An 11,139-nucleotide genomic window follows, 5' to 3' on the forward strand; every position below is an offset into this window, starting at 1 on the left:
TGATTCGGAGTTTCAAAAAGCTCTGTTGATACTGTGTTCTTTGCTCGCTTTCTCTATATAATTTATTCGTTGCTTGAATAACCGTGGAAATTAAATCATTGCAATTAATAGGCCTAACTTACAATGTTTTTAATAGATTGTGATCACGTTAAATACAGTTTCCGTCATATTAATACATTTCATGACATGACACCCATGGTACTTGCCTAAAAAGATGGGTTTATAATGTGCATTATTAACAGATTACACTAACATTAGGTTACTTATTATTATCACTTTGTATTAATTAAACACATCCTTGCTGAATAAAAGCATTCATTTCTTGTAATATATATATATATATATATATTAGTGACCCAAAACACCTATGGAGAGAGAAAAAAAGTTTTCAAAAGCAAAGTATTTGTAGTCATTTATTTATTTATTTGAATTCCACATCATTGTCCTTGAGATCATTTACAGTACACATCTGATCTTGATATGTGGCATTGGATAGTTATCAAGAGGGACTGAATAAAAAAGAGAGATGCAGAGAAAATAATAGTGCCTTCATATTCTCTGTTCAATAGTAGTGAGAATCCAGGACAAAGAAAAATACTTTTAGGTAATGCTTTACTGATTAGTTTATCCATTAAAATATATCATCACCAGCTCAACAATACCATAAAATCAGCATTTGCTTTAATTTCATTTGCACTTTAAGCCTTAAGAAACAAGACTGGAAATAATTACCAAATATAGCTTTCCTGACATAAATCATGTTGCAGAAGAAAGTATGTTGTTATCCCTTTACATATAAGATTAGGTTTTATTTTCACTCATTCCTCACATAATGTACATGAGCACCAATAACCCCATTTTGAAGGGCTCCATCAACATGTGGCATCTGGTCATCAAAAAATGTGTAAGGAATGATTGCTTTCAGCACAGGCCCTTTATGGGCACCACTCAGAAAGAATGCCTCATTTATCTCCAGATTGTTCTCCTGAAGAGTCTTTAGGGCTCTGATTCCAGGACTTGTTGTGCTGCGTGGTTACCAAGTAGGTACGGATTGAACTCTTTTGGTTGCTTTCATTGAACAACTTCTGGAGAAGTACCAATGCTTTAAAAAAACTCTTTTAGAGGACCCTGCAAAATAATTTAACTATATATACGTATGTGTGTGTGTATATATATATATATATATATATTTAGAGAGCGAGAGAGAGAGATGATTATTAAATTATTATATTAAAAGCTTATTTTAAGGCATATAACAGTTATCATGTCATATAGCATGTGGGGCATGCTTTTGATTATCACAGACAATTTCAACTTTCAACTCTCAATGTATGTAGAGTAGAAGCACATTTACGGTTGAACTTTAAGTAGAAGCTTCCTTTGAATATCCTTTTAAATAACAAGGCTGTGTGGTGTGTGCCTTGCAAATGTGAAATATAACAAGGGTTAACTAAGCCATTTGAGAATCATCTGTACTAACAAGTGGTTTCAGAACAACAGTCTTACCAGTTCCAAAGATTTGGCCTCTTTATCACGCTCATTTTGAAAGAAAGCCCCTATACTTTCTCTTTGGTGACTCTCTCTGACTCATCTGAAAACTGGACTCCATCACCATCAAAGGCCACACGTAACTCTTCATCACTGTTCTCGTGGTAAACTCTCTGGAACATAGTGGCTGCTCCGTATCCTGAACAAGAATGCCTCATTTAAAAGTTATAGAAGTAACACTTCTGTTGTATTTTATACAGTAACTACATGCACCTAACGGCCACTTTCTCACTGCATCACTGTATTTATTTAATGTTTTTATTAAATTTTCCCCAAAAATCAGCTTAGAAGATCAGCTTAGATAAAAAGTTATGTAATTTAGGCTTATGCTGGTTAAAAGTACTTGCAAAAATGGCTAAGAAAATTGAAGATAGTTTTTAAAATAATTAATTCTTTAATAGTCTGGTAATGTTGCTACTATATATAGCTGTGAGAATATAGTAATATGGAAGCAACCGGTATATAGTTGAAATTGATCTATGACATAAATGGAGAACAAAAAATATTTATCTTCAACAGTAGCCTAACCCTTACCTGCAGTGATAGCATCTTTCACATTCTGTGCATTTGTGGACAGGTAGAGAACAGGTTTGATCTCCTCAAGATGGTTAAAGGAGGTTACCGTTATTTCATCAGTAATCTCAGAGATGTTCATATCTGTACAGAAAACATCACAACACTGCTTAGTAGAATAACATGAGATCTTATTGTATTCATGTTTCAACTGAAATGAGGTGCTTTGGTGGATTGATGGGATTAAAAAAAACACCATGTCATTCCAAACTAGGGGAGAGCGGAGCACAAAGTAACACTTTTTGATTTTCTCAGTTTGTGTAAATCCACATGGGGTTCAGAATATATATATTTTTTTTATCCACAGTAATTTTACACTTGTCTAGTATGTTACAACGTGCCCCATCTGCGCAACTGGAATGTAAAACTGGTTAGTGTCTTCTGCTAGTTATCAAAGCATTAAAAAAACGATCTAAACTAATAAATAACAGATTGGAGATCAAAATAATAGCAGATTTGTCTCATTTTAAAGGAATAATAAAAACTGAGATGAAAAATGTACTTAAGCCAGAATTTTAATTTTACTATGGTAAAATACATGTTCAGCGATATCTTCAAAATATTTTTGAATTTTGGCGCACATTTTTTGTCTATATAATGTTGATATGGTAACTAATAAATACTGTAAATTTTGTTATGCTAGCATGTGTGGAAATATTCAAACCATGTGTGTTACAACTAACCCCGTGTTACTCTGTGCCCCGCGCTCCCCTACACCAGAATATGTCAGTGAGTTGAATTTTTGAATTGTATCATTGAATCTGCTGAATATATGATTTAGGTCACTGAATCAGTGAGTTTAACAATGAGTAAGTTAAACTTGTGAATTGGATCATTGAGGCAAGAAGTTGAACTGAGAAAACCAAATCATTCAGTCAGTATGTCAGTTGACCTGACCTGATCCTTTAGTTCATTGAATCAGTTAGTTTACAAAAGAACCAGATATTTGAATTAGTGAGTTGAACTTAATTGCTGGGTTAGTGAATCAGTAATATGAATAGTTGAATTTTAATATTGAAGCACTGATCTGAACTGTGACAACATGCCCCGTAGGTGGGGTACATTGTAACATCTGAGGGTCACGTTGTAACATGACCATATGACAGCTTGTTATCTGATCAATGAAAAAAATATACAAAACAAACTAAAATATTTTGTTAATAAAATAAAATAAATCTGATTTTGGAGTTTGACAATGAACACATTGCAACCATGCTTGGGACGGCCCACATAAACGAGCAAAAATGCTTTACATGTCTTGAAATAATGAATAATAAAAACTGAGATGAAAAATGTACTTAAGCCAGAATTTTAATTTTACTATGGTAAAATACATGTTCAGCGATATCTTCAAAATATTTTTGAATTTTGGCGCACATTTTTTGTCTATATAATGTTGATATGGTAACTAATAAATACTGTAAATTTTGTTATGCTAGCATGTGTGGAAATATTCAAACCACGTGTGTTACAACTAACCCCGCGTTACTTTGTGCCCCGCGCTCCCCTACATTTTTTTCATATAATGAAAGCAGACAGATAGTCAATATGACTAGTGCACTTTATACAGTAAGTGTTATAAGCAGCCATGTGATCTTAAATCTTAATGTGAAAAACAGGCTTGTGAAGACAGTGTAGTCTTTAGTTTGACATCCCATGGTCAGTGCATGCATTTATTGTATGATGGGAAAGAGCAGTGTTAAAGATATGGTCCAGATTTACTAAACAGGGCAAATGAGCGTGAGAGCACAATTCTAAAAAGGCGCTAAGAGTGGAAATTTCTGCGGTTGATTTACTGACAACGCGCAAATTAAAGAGCACAGACAAGGCCAAATCATTTCCATAATGACCAACACAATCTACCAAGAGCAGCGCAAATTAGCGTCTGCTTTAAGACATGCTTTTTTTTTGGAGCGTTAAATAATGGCTCAAATAGGTAGTAATTTGACGAGCGCAAATGTTAGTAAATCGCGTTGCGTGGTTCATTTTAATACTCTCCTCCCATAAATTTTGTGTCTGAAAGGGAAACTCCTACAAATGCATATTGAATAAGCTCAGGCGCAAAAATAACTGTGTCCACAAGGCGCTAATTCTTCACTGCGCGTCTTTAGTAAATCCTGACAGTAGTTTGTGCTGGCGCAAGCTGTTAGTAAATATTATTAATTGTGTTCTATGCGAGAAAGCAATTTTTTATGTTTTGGAGAACTATTCCTTTATAGTTACTATAACAAAAATTTAAACTAAATTGGCACCCTCTACTCTTACTGTATTTTTCGATGCTCCTGTTTAGGGGACCCGACCCGTGTCCTGACTGTTGGTAGTTATCAACACAATTTTAAACCGCTCTTCAACGGCTGTATATACAATGTTATACAGTATATACAAAAGCAGGTTGTTTCTCTTCTGTTAAATGTTTTAATAATAGTTAGTGGTTCCCAAATGACCACTTTTTCATTTCCAAACTGGGTCTACTTGTAAGATGCATTACTGATTAATACAGACAATATGCTGTTAATCTTAAAGGTAACTACATTTTCACTGTAATTCTGTTACCTTGATAAATGGAAAAGCAACCCCTATAGGGTAGATATAATCTGTCTCTTGTCTGAATAATGCACATGAAGGCACAGTAATGGTGAATGATGTCACTGAAAAACAAAGATGCAGACTGGTTACAAATAATTTATCTTTAGATTAGGCATGGGCCGGTATGAGATTTTGACGGTATAATAACCTTAAGCAAAAATATCACGGTTTCACGGTATTGTTGTTACAGCTCTAAAATGTGTGAATTTTAAATGTCTGGGTAAATAAAAAACTGAACACAATATATTTTGACATACAGAATATTTGGAACAGTAGTATTTGTTTATTTTTTAATTGATTTGTTTCTGAAATGTTGAATTGTGGGCTGTCCTGCTTTTGATGTGGATGGTTGATTTGCTGCTAGAGCTACTGCTGCCCTAAAAAGAAGAAAAATAAAGACTGACATCTTTATTTAATCTGAATCTGTAATTACAGTTATTTAATTTTAGCTATATAATTCATATACATATCATTTCATATAATTTAGTTATATAATTTCATATACATAATTTGATTTAAAGGGGTCATATGATGCGATTTCAATTTTTCCTTTCTTCGACGCGTTTCAGAAAGGGGGGACATAGAGGAGAAACAATAATGTACAGTATGTGGAAAATAATGTGTTTTTTGAACCTTAAACCGCATAAACACATTTCATTACACCAAATACTGTTCTTTTTAGCAGCATCATATGACCCCTTTAATAATAACCCAATTTGTAGCAAAAGCAGAATGTTCTATTCTTACTAGCTTTGTGAAATTATACCTACATGCCTGAACGAAACAAACAGCAGAAGCTCTGAATGAGACGCAGATTCACTCTCTGACAGCAGGAAGCGCTTCTGGAACACCGGATACAGTGTTTCCTTGGTTACCGCTGTAAACAAAGCAGGCTGCACTGAAACACTGCTATACAGAGACGAGATGAAAAGAAAATAGGCTACCATCTAAACATTTCTGAAGACAGTCAGTTCTCCTCAGAAACACATTCATATAAACCCCCAAATCAATATTGAGGATTTTCTTCCAATAGTTCGTGCATCATAAACAGTGAGTGATTTGCCTGCTACAGTATTTTTCTCTGTGCGTCTGTCTTCAGCGTCTCTGGCCTCTGTTAACGGGCGTTTACAGACTTAATATTTTCACATAAATGACATTTGGAAAATGATATGCATTGCAACGCAGTTTGTGCAAGTCCAGAACAGAGATCGGCTGCAATAAAACAATAAACGGCCAGACGCAGATTCACTCTCTGACAGCAGGAAGCGCTTCTGGAACACCGGATACAGTGTTTCCTTGGTTACCGCTGTAAACAAAGCAGGCTGCACTGAAACACTGCTATACAGAGACGAGATGAAAAGAAAATAGGCTACCATCTAAACATTTCTGAAGACAGTCAGTTCTCCTCAGAAACACATTCATATAAACCCCCAAATCAATATTTAGGATTTTCTTCCAATAGTTAATGCATCATGAACAGTGTTATGAACAGTATCAATACTGTATTTTTTCTCTTTGTGTCTGCATTCAGTGTATATTACTTTTTTAAATATTATTTTTGACATTGAAAGTGGTGAATGTCATATTAAGGCATGTTTTAATTTTTTGGGAGTTCTCATTATTGCAGTTGCCTGATGTTGAGATAAATTTGTGATGACTACTATGTTTAAATTGGTTTGTACAGGCATTTACATTGTGCTTAGTGGTACTTCTTCTTGCCCATATGTGTTTATTTAACACAATACTTAATGTTACCATTCTTATATTATCAGGTGATTGCATGCTCCATTGCTGAATTGATACTGTTTGGCAGCCAGTCAGATGCCATTGAGATGATCATTAGTTTTGTCTATCGATGAAAGAAGGTCCTCAGCAGGTTCTTCTGGTTAATTACTAGTATTAAGGATTACAGTCAATAGTGAACAGTGCGTTTTAGAGATCACTTTACCATGCATGATCATTGAAGAAGCTCAAAACAAAGCTATTGATTGTGTCCCATAAAACCAGTCTCACTCTCTGTCCTTGTTTCATTCTCCATATTGTCAAAAAAGGGTCATGATCTAGTTTTATATGCTTTATCCATGCAGTTAAAATGTTTAGTCCTGCTCTCTCTTTCTTCTTTCTTTTCTAACGTGTCCCTTTTTCAACTTTAGCTGTGGTTAGCCTGAAATAAACAAAACATTTTATAGGCTCTTGATGGCCAACCAAAACATGCCCACATTTTTGCAGTCACACTGGTGCTTTGTCTATACCCGTTTCTCTGTATATGTGTGTGCGCATTTGAAGAATTATTATACAATATTATTGAACTTAATGTGCCAGTAAGCCTATATCTGGTTAATATCGTCAGAACAAGTAAAGAGACTATTGCATCTTGGATTTTTTTTGTGTGTGTATGTGAGTCTATTTAAGTGTGTTTCCACACAAAATACATACTCTTTCTTAGAGTGAACGTTTTACTCTGTTAAAAATAAGAGCTCTCATTTCACTGCTTTCTCAGACTCAGAGCAATGATGTAATTACCCATAATTCTGTGGGGTATCTCTCACTTCATGCACACTAACACACAGAGGCACACCTGGGAATCTTACACATAAATGGGGGCCGATTTCTGTCATCAGTCCTGATTCTGTTTCCTGCTACATAACACCCTCTGTGGTGCGGCCAGCAGCTGCCGTTTATTTAACTTGTGACTAAGGCCACAGAAATGAGGGTTTGTAGTGGATGCAGAGAGAGAAAGGCTGTTCTACAAGTTGACCTGACATTGAGGCTGAGAATGGATGTTATTTTCGATGAGGGAACTTGATTGTCACAGAGTAGTGGGAACATTTTAATATTTTCTTAGTATGATCATGTGACAAAACACTCTTTGTGTGCATAAATGCATGAAATACTGTAAGTCTACACTGTAAAAAAAATTCCGTAAAATTTACGGTAAAAAAACGGCAGCTGTGGTTGCCGGAATTTTACCGTAAAACATACGGTAGCAACGTTTTAGGTTTTACGGTTTTAACTTAAATTTACAGTTAAATACCGTATTTTCATTAACTGATATAATGTTAATATACCAACCTATTGAAGTACTGAAATCTGTTTTGCACCTTTGTAATACACTGATAACCACCAAATGCAGGTGGTGATGAGAAAGTCACATGATGAACCAAAGCCCATCACAAGCAGCTTACAGTCTTTTACCGTTAAATTCACGGTCATTTTTTACAGTGTACTGTACAAGATAATTTCTTAGTCTTTCTAAGAGCTGGGGTTTTCAAAATGGGGTCTGGGGACCTCCAGGGGGCCTGCAAGAGTGTTCTAGGAGGTCTGTGGAAAATCTGAAAGACTGTCACAGTTAGAAAATTGCTATGGAACTAGGGCTGTCGCGGTGAGGGAATTTCCCTTGTGGTAATTTTGAGTGGCTCAATAGCGCGGTATGCGGTATTATCGCCATACATATACACACACACATATATATATCTCTTATGTTCTGTCATTGGACTGGATCTTGTCCCTCTGGAGGTGGTTGCTGAGAAGAGAATGAGGCACAAATTGCTAGTCATTATGGATAACACCACTCACCCTTTAAATGACATGCTTGTTGCATTAAGGAGTAATTTTAGTTGGAGACTGATCTTGCCTCAGTGCAATAGTGAACGGTATAGAAGGTCTTTTGTACCTACTTAGACTGTATAACACATCTCTCGGATGCAGAGGCACCTTTGAACTTCTAGTGAGCTAGATAGTTAAATTTATATTATATCTTTACCTGTATACCTTATTTTATCCTAAAATCTGAAGGGAAATTACCTGTTTTACCTGAATTTATTATTTATTTTTATCTATTGTATTTATTTTGTGTTGTATGGTTTATGTTTTGGCTGCTCATGCAAACCAATTTCCCTGCGGGGATTAATAAAGTTTATCCTATCCTATCCTATATATATATATATATATTTTCAGTCAAATGTAATTTTTATGCAATATTTCAAACCTTTAACCCACTTGGGAAAATCAACCCATGGCAACAGTTTAAAAGTAGCCCAATTCTGTGGAAAAAACGCGGACTTGGCAACCCTGCATCCAACAAAAGCTGGAGGAGTCAGATTTGACTGACCTCAGGTCAAGAATAACGAGAAATGACTGCCAAGACCATGCTGGAGTATTTGCTTCTCAACAGATCCTGAGCTCATTGACAAATATCTGTTGTTCTTGTAAGATGTGCTCCCTTTACACAGAGTGTGTGTGATCGCGAAAGTGAAAGTGAACAGCCTGAACGCTCATTCAAAAGGGATTTAAATACTCCGCATACTGAGAGCGGCTGATGCGCCAAAATTATGTACAATATTAGAATGTTTAAAGGGGTCATATGATGCGATTTAAATTTTTCCTTTCTCTTTGGAGTGTTACAAGCTCTTGGTGCATAAAGAAGATCTGTAAAGTTGCAAAGACTAAAGTCTCAAATCCAAAGAGATATTCTTTATAAAAGTTAAGAGTCAACCACGCCTACCTAAATTTTTTTTTCAGGGTTGGAGCTGAACTCTGCAGGACTGCGGCTCTCTAGGACCGAACTTGCCTACCCCTGCCCTATGCTAATCTGCTGTCCCATTTCGCTTCTAGTGTCCGCACTGAGGCCGTAACAATTAGCATGTTCAGTCTGTCCGTCTGTCACTACAATCATCTCCAATATTTTGTTTATTCTGATTTGTAAGAACCCAGTTCGTAAGGCAAACTTTCATTCTTTTAATGTCTTCATCTCTATCATGTCTATCATCTTCATCTTCAAAGCTTTGGCTTTTGTGCTCCTGACAGGTGTTTCTTTCCATCCATCGTGTTATTTTTTGTGCGGTTAACGTCATGCGCTGTATTTTGAAGTGACGAGTTCACGTTCACTTCTTACTTTCTATAATTAAAATGTTACATTTTATTTTACTGCTATTTTATTAGTAAACGTGTTCTTGTATGTAAAAAAATAATTATTTGTAATTATAAAAAAAAAATAAAATTATTGACCAAAGTTGTGATTTAGGGTAGAGACCTGCGCGGGACGGATTTTTCCCGCTCCTGCCCGTTCCCGCAAAAATATATCTTATCTGGTCCCGCTCCCTCCTACGACATTCATGTTTTGTCCCGCTCCCGCCCGCAAAAGCCCGTAATCAAAAGCAAAAGTAATCTATATTGTTTTCAGTACATTGAAGAAATTTACATGAAATGGTTCTGTAACATCTCCTAAGCTCCACAACATCCCAGCATAAACACTATAACCGATACAATATTTGTTATTTAGGCTAAGCATCAGCATTCACTAACCACTGTTATTTTTAACAGAACATTTTCTGTTAAAAATAACAGTGGTTTGTGAATGTTGACGCTTAAGCAAGCATGGGCTGCTGCGTGCATGGTTTGGCATGGCAGAATGCGAGCAGCAGGCTTCCTTTATCATCACAAAAAGCTGACATCTCTACTTAATCGCAATCTCATAAAGCTCTGTTATAACACTAAATATATGCACAATTAATCTTTCACAGTGTCTAAAATGAGATGATTCGTGAGCACGCAATTTCAGCACTGCGGTGAGTAGATTCTAACTTAATCACCTCTGATTGGCCATTGCGTTCCAGAAATCAACAGCTGAGTCTGTGATTGGCTACATTATAAATAGAACTAGGCTATGTCTAGCTTGCTAACTAATGTTAATATTAGTTGTTCTTTTTGCTTTAGTGCAACAGATAAATAACAATTTATATGTTTTAGACACTTTATGTTTAGATAATTTCTATTTTGCGGGAGTCCCGCAAATCATTTTATTCTCCCGCATCCTGCACACACACGAGTCTCTTCCCGCCTGCACCCGCACTCGCCCACGTTGGGTCCTGCTCAAAGACGTCGCATCACTGTTGGTTTCACACTGAACGACTATCTGGGGTAGCATTCAGTTGTTGCTGTGTTCACACAGCATGATGGAACGACGACAGGAGGTTACACACTGAATGACTTTACAATAGGAAGAATCGCCGACAGCTCTGTCTAGTGCAGGGTTGCCAGGTTTTCGCTACAAAACTACTTTTTACTACTCAAAACTACCCTGAAAATAGCCCAATTGCTTTCGAGGGGGTCCCCCAGTAAAAATCGTGTTCGGGGGTAAAATACACATTTTTTCTCCTGGTACAATTCATATTCCAGGCCCTAAATATCACGTTATTGGGGTCGCTTCAAGAAAAGTTAGTATCTTTCTGCAGTCCAATAGACGGCAGTGCGGTGGTAATTTAACGCTACGTTGTCACCTATTTGGAGAGACTCAATGCTCAGTAAATAAACAACAATGTCCTCGTCTTTTACTCTTACAATGAGCTTATCATATTTGTTTGCTAGTAGGGCCCTATGATTTCCGCGATGCAGAAAACATGGACGGAATCGCGGAATCCAGCCGTAAAAACG

The 11,139-nt window shown here is 36.3% G+C and overlaps 1 long non-coding RNA gene across 1 annotated transcript; it reads right to left on the minus strand.

Moving 5' to 3' along the window:
- Positions 1–609: 609 nt before the first annotated feature.
- Positions 610–2,155, minus strand: LOC107675577 (uncharacterized). Its single transcript, XR_001632608.1, has 3 exons — positions 2,083–2,155; positions 1,507–1,687; positions 610–1,128 (listed from the first exon to the last, which is right to left on the minus strand). It is a non-coding gene; the product is annotated as an uncharacterized LOC107675577 (long non-coding RNA).
- Between the last annotated feature and the right edge of the window lie 8,984 nt (positions 2,156–11,139).

Source organism: Sinocyclocheilus anshuiensis, unplaced genomic scaffold (genome assembly GCF_001515605.1).
Source record: "Sinocyclocheilus anshuiensis isolate Anshui unplaced genomic scaffold, SAMN03320099.WGS_v1.1 scaffold1097, whole genome shotgun sequence".
NCBI lineage: Eukaryota > Metazoa > Chordata > Actinopteri > Cypriniformes > Cyprinidae > Sinocyclocheilus > Sinocyclocheilus anshuiensis.